Source organism: Prosopis cineraria, unplaced genomic scaffold, assembly GCF_029017545.1.
Source record: "Prosopis cineraria cultivar Desert tree isolate PC_DT_omini unplaced genomic scaffold, ASM2901754v1 PC3, whole genome shotgun sequence".
Taxonomy (NCBI): domain Eukaryota; kingdom Viridiplantae; phylum Streptophyta; class Magnoliopsida; order Fabales; family Fabaceae; genus Prosopis; species Prosopis cineraria.
The window spans coordinates 25,232,894-25,242,860 of record NW_026555334.1 but is presented as its reverse complement, the minus strand read 5'-3'; the positions used below and the strand labels follow the sequence as shown (position 1 = coordinate 25,242,860).

Sequence of the window (9,967 nt, the reverse complement as noted above, 5' to 3'; positions counted from 1 at the left end):
TATTGGTATGTCTTATATTTTTTTTAATTGGAAATAATATCTTATTCTATATTTAAGCTAAAATAAAACTTTAAAATTTTGTTCCCGGAATGTATGACAAAGGGAGGAGAAAAAAGTAGGAGGAAATGAAAGAGAGAAGTAGAAAAAGCAAATGCATTTTAAATGGTCCAGTGAAGGAGAAATAAAATAGGGAAGGGGGAAGGACAAAGTGACCTAATTTTGAGGTGATAAGCTCTTGCTATCTGAACGTCTCGAGGGTAGGTCTCTGCTACTCTGCGTGATAGTTATGGGCTCAACATGGAGGTTCTGACTTGTCAGTCTGAGTCCGAGCCTCCTCCACCAGACTTCTCCACGTGCCCACCGAGTCTGCTCCTCCTCTGTTCCTCAGGATTAATTTTAATTTTAGTTTTTTATTTTATATTTATTAAAATAAAATACTTATAAAAATATAAAATAATTTAATAAATTTAATCACCAACATAAACGGTTTAAATTCATATAATCAAAATATGTCAATTTATAAAAAGATAAAAAATAAAATATTAAATTAGACTATTTAAAATAAATTAATACTGTCCGAAGAGAAAATTTATTAAATTATTTTATAATTTTTATTTTTGTAATACATACTTTAATTATTTAGATTGACAATCAGATTTATTAAATATTCTTTCAATTCAATATATAAATTACTTTTTAAAAATATAATTTGATTCATTTTATAAGTCATTTTAATGATATTATTTTATTTTAAATTAAAATTTTTAAATTACTATTAAAAAGTAAGAGAGAGAAAAATAGAAAAATAATATTATATGATGACTTGACTTTTTTTTTACTTTTTATTTACGTATTATGTTTAAAATTTTACTTAGTTTTATTTCTTATACTTTTATTGTATTGATATTAATGAGGTTGATAGAAATGATTTATAAATAGAATTAGAGGGAGTATGTTTTTCTAAATATATTTTATAAACCTTTTATTTTAATAAATATATAATTTAAATATTAAATTTCGATTGTTCATATCTGAATTTCTGGACGATCCAGATTTCCCGGTGCAGTCTACTTCATCCACGCCTTATGTCTACCAATTGCATTGACACCCACTTGCCACCGACCTCTGCTACCCTGTTCCTTCCTCAGTTCATTTCTCTGTTTTTAATCCAATTCTATCAATTTTTTCCTTCAAAAAACAGAGTTATAATAATATCCGTATATTTATACATCATTGTATTCTCTTGCTGACACTCTGAACATGAAGGGATAAACTTGGAAAATTCAATTTCAAACATCTCTATCTGATTCAGTGTTCATGCTAGTCGATTTTTTTAAGTCTAGATTCTACAACAAGTGTGCTGTGCAAAAGCAAAAGCGGTAGGCTGATAATGAACGAGGATGGATAACATATTCTTAGCTTCGTCTTCACTCTTAATGCTAATTCCTTTTTAAGGCAAATCCAGCTTTCAGCTTTCTTTCACATATAATATTCAAATTCATCTCTTTATTAATCGAAGGTTCTGGTTGGGATAATATCTGATTTGGATTTGTTTTTATGAACAAATGACTTGTTTGGTTGACAAATTTTCAGGCAAATCAGATGCATTGCATCATTTGTGATTTGTACAATAAAAATAAAAAATTTAAATATCATTAAATATAAATTAATTTTGACATTAATGATAATAGAAAGAATAAAAAAATTAAATATGCATTATATTATAAAAATAAAATTAATTAAAATAATATCGTAATAAATGACTTGAAACATTCTAATTGAACAAATTACAAATAACGTGGAGCATCCGATCTATTTAGAAATTTTTTCTGTTTGATAATCTTAAAAAATACATTCAAATCACATCTGATATGTACTTTTATCAAATTTAATAAATAATTGAATCCTTTAAATAAATTTTTATCAAATTTAAACTGAAAAACCAAACAAAAATAAAGTAGTTTCTATAATTGGCAAGTACTTGTGCTTGCTGTAGCAACCACAGGTGGCAGCAGACAAACAAGGACTTGCATATTTAAATAAAACTTATTACGTTTCAAATTATAAAATAATTTTAAGGGAATTTTGTTTTTCCCAAAATACAAGAAAATTTTAAAGAAATAAGATTTCATTAATAATATTTGTTTAACATTACATTTTAAATGGAGAGGGAATCAAAATCATATTGTAACATACCAATTAAGCATGCATGGACATTTTTAAAAGTTTATGATTTTATTTTAAAAAAATAATTTTGTAAAATATCATTATTATGTTTTTTGATGTGCATAATCTTATCTTAAATTATCGTATTTGAGATGGAGCGAGCACATGCTTTCACATTCCCCTGCTTGGATCATCATGTTGAGCCGATAATTCAACTGCATTCAGAGTGATGGTGGGTGCAATGAATTTTAAATTACATTTACTCTAATTATGATATCCGTTATTTATTATCAGCATTAAATGCGAACCACCATATATTTTTTTCAGTTTCAGCCGAAGTGGTTTCCTTTTTGGTTTGATTTAGATTTGCACCGCAAAGCCAGATTAGTTGATGTTTCGTCTCATAAATTTGGTGAGTTAACAATTAATCATTAATAATATATAATAAATGAAGAATATTATAATAATATATAAACATAAGTATGAGTAACACTTAAATAATAAAAAGGTCATTGCCTAATGAATATGTCCTGTGGAGGAACAAAATGCATGTGATGCGACGGGGTACATTTTTTTTTTTTTTAAATACAAGACGAGGGAAATCGAATCAACGAAAAGAAACTGAGAATCAAGCCCACAAAAAATCTGGATCTACAGTAACGTTATTAAAAATAAGAGATAACAGACGCTTTAACAAAATGGGCTCAGGCCCATGAAATTTGCCACGACGAAACAAAATACTGAGTGTTAGACTTTCTCAGGGTTAACAAAATAAGAACCATAAAATTGGCCCATGCAGGTCTCGAACCTGCGACCTTCGCGTTATTAGCACGACGCTCTAACCAACTGAGCTAATAGGCCAGTTGGCATATGACAACCCAGTAATATAATTTATTAAAGAGTAATGCACAAACAATATATACAAAAACAAAAAAGAAACACATGTTGTTCGAGCAAGCTACTCCAGATGATTCTTCTTATTCTTAAAAGATTGTAGACTCACAGGCTCAACAAAACATATATATAATTCTAAGCCAGAGGAACCAGCTGAGCTAAGTGCTATGTGGGTGTGTGAATAATTCAATTCAATGAGGTCGTTAATTGTGTCTATGACTCGGACCTGAAGGCGGGACAAAACCCTTTGCTTGAACATGAAGAGTGCCTTCACCTCCATGGGATCGATTTGCGGAAACCTTTGCGGCCATTAACATCATCGGTATCATCACGAGTACGAGACAACAGAGAAACAAAGGTTTGCCAATGGCACGACCTACAGTACCCATTGTTTTTGGCTTTGTTTTTTTGCGTGTATTGGGCACAAAGACTATGACAGTATGTATAATATATGCACACAATTAAGGGTGACTAGGTTTGTACTTAGAGATACGTAACTTGAGATTATTCCTTAAAATAGAAGAATCAAATAATATTAAAGTGGAGAAAATATATACAAGTGGAAGCAGCAGCTTTTTTGATTGAAGACATACATTTGCGGAAAACTTCCCCGATCCGGATTTTGTGCGGTCAACAAATTCGATGAACCGCCTAAGCCATTTTTCTAGGTTCTTTTCTTTGCGAATTTTCCAAGTAAAGGATACCTAAGCACGTGTCTGACTTTAGTGCTACTACTAACTCCCATTGATATGGGTTAGTTTTAATGTATTCTTACATATTTTTACAATTATTAGCATATTTGTAATTCTCAGACGTTAGCATGATCCAAATTGTTAGCACAATTAGTTGGCTAGCTATGTAGACATACGTGTGATAATTTAGAGAATAGCTTGATATTAAAATTTTTGAACTTATTTAGGTTACTTCAAATCATAAGCCCTATATATTTGTGATAAGAATTTTCTAACTATTTTAGCTAGCAAGAGATTTTTAAGTTCACTTGGGATGTAGTAGAGATTACGTCAACTCTCAATTCATCTAACCTACAACGGCAGGAGCTTATGCAACTGATTGAAAATTCTCCTTGGAACAACCAAAGGCATTTGCTCTCTTTGATTCTATTTATAAATTATTTTCAGTATTTTAATTAAAATTAAGAAAAATCTTAAACTTTATTAACTCTATTTAAGAATTTAATAAGTTTCCAACTCTACCTCTATTAAATATATATTTTTTAAAATAAAATACTCCAGCACTTCCTAAACCTTTTTACATTTAATAGGAGCAAAATAGTAAAGATAAACATAACAATTATTAAGATATTTTATAAATAGAACTAGAACAAACATTCTCTCTCTGCAGTATAAATGAGACCGGACGAGTGTGTTTATGTGTGCGTATGAGAAATTATAATGGCCGATTACAAGTGATATACATATAATTAAGGAGATTGTATGGTGAAAATTAGCTGCTAGTGACATCATGTTGCCACAATTCTGGCTCCAACATCTCCCATAGTCCATAGAGGGTCGACACTTTTACCCAAAAAAAAAAAAAAAAAGTTGCCGCCTCTGGATGGTTTTCTTTAACTGCAAATTAGATGGCAGAGACCCCTTCCCAGTTTGCCAGCTCTAATGACCGAACGATATTTGTAAATTGTACTTGAACGTAACATATTGATCATACAAATATCTATGTGTCTGGATAAATAATTTACTCATGAATATATATATAATATTAAAGTGATAGCAATTCCTTAGGTTAACGTAATGATCCTCTCATGTCAAGTGTTCGAACCACCGACACTTTTTGTTCGTGCTGTTGTCGTTGGTTTAATAAGACCAGTGGTGTCTGCGAGAGTAGTTGTGCTTTTAGGCGACAAAATCACAAACATTTTAGGCTTTGACCATTGAGCATGTAGCGAATATACTTTTGAAGGAAGGGCGGTATTGGGGAGGCCCTTGAGCTGGTTTTAAAAACAAACACATTTCTCTTCCTTTTCTTGTTATCCTATAGATTGACTGCAATTTTTTTTTCTTAGAACAACAAGTCACCTAATTCCACCACCTGCATCCAGAATATACAAGCAAAGAAAAGAAACACTAGACAAGATGTATTCTGCTTCCAGCTAGCTATTCCAAATGTGACCTCTTATTCTTTAAAAGATTATAGACTCACACAAGCTCACAGAAACACACATACGTTCATACATATATATATATATATATAAAGCAAAATTATAAACCTCTTTCTGGTTTTGCATGCATAAACCAGAGGAAACCAGCCAGGGCTAAGTACTGCTTTGTATGTGTGTGAGCTAGCGTGTTAATATATAATTCAATTCAGTGGCGCCTTTTGTTGTAGTGAAGTGGAAAATGAGGTTGTCGATGGCCTCTATGGCTTTGACCTGAAGGCGGGACACGACCCTTTGCGAGAACATGAAGACTGCCTTCACCTTCGTGGTATCGAGTTGCAGAAACTCTTGCTGACATTAACACCAGTATCATGAGTAGGAGATAACAGAGAAACAAAGGTTTCGCCATGGCACCTCTGGTACTGCAGGTAGCCATATATCGTTTTTGGCTTTGTTTTTACTGTAAGTATTTTTGGTCACAAGAACCATGACGGTATATATAAACACAACACTTGTGATCTGAGTGAGTTTGTACTTGGAGATACATCAGCATTGAGATTTGAGAATTACTTTTGCAACTCCATAAAATGGAAGGAGAAGCAGAAATAATAATGTTCATGTGAAAAGGACACAAGTTGAAGAAGCTTTAATTTTTTGTGATTCAAGACACATGTGTGGAAAAAAGACTCCCACTCCCACCGGCTAGATCGGTTCTTTTCTTTTGCCTATTTGTCAAGTAAAGGACAAGTGTGCGTGTACTAGTAGAGGACGAGTTGAAGAAGCTGTAGTTTCTTGTGATTCAAGGAAGTACTTCCTTTCATAATACTGGCTTACTTCCAATTTGGCTTACCATATGTTACGCTTTTTAATTTGTTTATCAATATATTGTACATATTTTATTGTACAATAATGTACATCAATATATTTGCCTTTTAATTTATTCATCGAAATTATCAGCATAATTAGTTAACTATGTATGTCAAGATGTGCATAACAGAATAAACATGTAAAAAAAATTAAGGCTAATAAGTATCTTATATCCTATACTGACTGTACGAATAGCATCCTGAACTTTGAATGTCTAAAATGTGTAAAAACTTATTTCAACTTTTAAATTCTGAGCGCATAAAATCTTGTCACTAAGTTAGAAAACTAGCTGTTACTTTTATAGTTATAGAGCCCAATCGCTTGATAATATTGAAATCATTTTAATCCTTAAAAAATGATCATTTTCTACAACTTAATGGTGGAGTTTTAAGCACTCAAAATTTAAAAGTTAAAATTTTTTTTTGCATATTTTAAGAGTTTAAAATTTAAAATACTATTTACAAAATAGTTCAAGGTCTATAATACTTATTAACATCAAAAATTAAAATGATATTATATTAACAAAAAATGAAGCGATGGAAAATATAGTTTAAAGTTAACCGCCGTAATATTAATGTGGTGGTTGATCTTGATCACGAGGTGTGGCGTTATTGGTCAAGTTTAATTTAGGGTTTTATAGTTTATAATACTCCATTTTTAAATATAAGAGAAATTACTTTACATTTTTTTGTTTTTTATTATAAGTAAAAATACTAATTTCAAAAAGTATTAATTACATTTTTTCCCAAATTGTCTGTTGTAAATGGATAATATCATTTAATTGTAGAAAAAAAGTAAACATTGATTACAAAGACATTTTAATCTAAACATTTTAATTTCAAATATAATTATTATGATTAACTTTTTTTTTAACTGCATGAGATGATTGAAATTTTCTTATATTTGAAAATGGAAGGAGTACACTACAAAGACTAGTGCGCTTCAGCTCAAATGCCCCAAGAAGAAGACAAAATCAAGGAAAGACCCAGGATCAGCTACAATAACAATAAATATAGTGGAAGAATTAAAATTATAATGAATTCACACACACACATACACACACAGGAATGATATGGAGAAGTGTAGAACAAATTAAAGAATTGAAGAAAAGAGGTTGGGGGCAATAAAATATATAAAAAAAGGAGAAAGTTGGAGGAAGGATCGTGGAAATTAATGCCATATTTGACTCTTGCAAAAATGTCATATTTGACTTGAACGCACATAATAGTGGAGACGTGATTATGATCGAAAGAAATTAGGGAAATATCGATATCATGAGTTTGGAAAATTCTGAAAGCAACCACACAATAGCAGAACAGATATATCACTTCTGACGTGCATGAAGCCGCGGGTGAAATCTTTTTCCTTCATATTTTTAATATTTTCTTAAAAATAATTTTAATTCTTAGATTAAATTAAATAAGATCTATTCACTGACTCTCTCTCATATCCAAAACCACATGCAAATTTAATTGCAAATTAAAATTTGGGACATATACAAGCTATATGGCCAAAACCTATATAGACAAGGAATTTTTACTTCTTCTCTGTGTTCTATTTGTTCTTAGTAAATGTATTGTTAATTCACAAGCTTAGGATGTGTTTACCTAATCCTTAATAGTACATTTAAACTATATTGAAGATGTGTTTTGGTCAAATTTAATAAATAGTTGCATCCTTACAATGAACTTTTGCTAAATGTAAAATAAAAACCAAATATATACTTAGTTGTAACGAGAGAACTAAATCTACTACTGTACCAGTGTGTTATTATACAGTAAATTCTTTTCCTTTTACTTTGATGAGCACTTGTATCGTCATCACCACTTTTAAAGCCACAAAGTTGCATGATATTTTAACCTCAAAGTAGTCAACGATCAAGACTTTTAATTAAGGATTTTGATTGCCGAGATTGTGCGATGTAGTACGTAGTTATCTCCTGTAAGCTCGCAAGTGTATTTTGTGATCATAATCCCCTCCTAACAACTCTAGCAACACCAAACAGTATTTTTTTTTAAATCAAGTAAAAAAGGTGATAGTTTCATGATTATAAATATATATATATATATATATATATCACAAACAGGGCTTGACCTTTTGATTGTGTGGTGAACAATTTGAGGGAATTAAGGGCGGTTTTGCGGAGCCCTCGGCCTGGATTTAAAGCCCGCATTTTTCCAACGTTCTGGATCTTTTTCCTTACGTTACTCTCCTCACTTTTCCTTCTATATGTACTTTATTTTACCATCACTTTAATTGATGTGTGCGCGTGTGTGTATAAATATATATATATATATATATATATTTTTATATACACGCATACACATATCTATTTCTTTTTTTCCTTTGGACTGCTTGTGCTTTATGCGTTTTGATTTAGATGGCTTTGATTAATTGTGTCATTTGGGTGTGACAGGCGAAGGAGTTCAAAGTCTACGCACTCGATCAGTCAAATTTCTATCTTGCGGGAATAGAAAATTGGAATGCCATGCAAATACGTAACTGATCGAGTTGACGAATTCATCTTTAGATTGACCGAATTTTAATTTCATTCATAATCTATGTCCTTCACCTTAAACTACTTGCGTTATTTTGTCTGTTGCAATAGATTAACATGAGAATTGTTGTTTATTCCTAAAATATAGACAATAATTTTTTAAATGTGCGGCTATATAGTAATAAAACTATTACTTAACAAGTTTAAAAATGTTATCTTTAGTTTTTGACAACAGTTTTCATTCTTTTAGTAATAGTTTTCAATTGTTGTTATAAGATAAAAATGTTATAGTGGGTCATGAATAATGTAGTATATAGATCCAAAATTTGGCGCAAAAGCAAAAATTAATTAATCGGGAATAGAAGTGGGATGTTATGCTTTTATTTACATATTGCATTTGCATATCTATACTCCATGAGTTTTAATTAACAATAGTGGCACCCTTAAAATCCGGGATAAAAAAGGACAATATTTTGGTTAACATATGCAAACTATTATGATCATTATTATTTTATTAAATGTGGGACAAACACGTTTAAGTTGAAAAAAAGAATTTTGGTGGGATGGGGACAACAGGAGCCATGTTACTTCGAGTCCAAGTAGATGACACGCAAGTCAACAAGTACCAGCTCCCACGTTTACCAATGCTTCCCACTCCGTTTTTTTTTTTTTTAAGTCTTAATTTTAATCATCTTTCCTTTGAAAATACAACACATTTTTTATATAAAAAATTTAAAAATATAAAAAATTTTCAATCTTTTAAAATATAATTAATGAATTTTTTTAAAAAATAAATATGAAAGGTAAAATTAATTATATTTTTTTTAATTAACATGTCCTATTAAATAAAAACAAACGCATAAAAAGAGTATATAATTTTATAAACAATTAACTAATTAATTATAAAATAAAAATTTTGATTAAAAATATGTTATAATAAACAAAATATGAAATAAGTACAATAATTCCACCGTAAATATGGAAGGAATAACATAATATACACTTGACGGTGATCCCTTCAACAAACAAACCCAGATTGGGGAGATCTTAGGCGCATTTCGTCTTGCTCACGCTAAATCAAAATGTGTATGTGCGTGCGTGCTTTGTAATCTTTTTAATTTCATCCAGCGGCGTCGTTCTTTATTGCTCTGTTATAACATTGAAAATTGAAAAACACTTTCCGAAAAGGGCGATATATCAGCCGACAAATCCGAAGGCTACTTTACTCAGATTCGTAAACGTACGAGTTGATTTCAAAGGGCCGGGCTTTCCTCCTTATTAAAATGATGATTACTTGCAGAAAATTAGACAGACATAATCACCTTTTGAAACACCACAGTTGATCGGATTTTTTAAAATTCCTCTGTATTTTGTTGAAGCCGAAGAAGTGGGATTCAAAACCTGTGCTA

General features: G+C 30.7%; 1 non-coding gene across 1 annotated transcript; it reads right to left on the bottom strand.

The window, feature by feature from the left end:
* Positions 1-2,953: 2,953 nt before the first annotated feature.
* TRNAI-AAU (transfer RNA isoleucine (anticodon AAU)) lies at positions 2,954-3,027 on the bottom strand. Its single transcript has one exon. It is a non-coding gene; the product is annotated as a tRNA-Ile (tRNA).
* Positions 3,028-9,967: the final 6,940 nt, after the last annotated feature.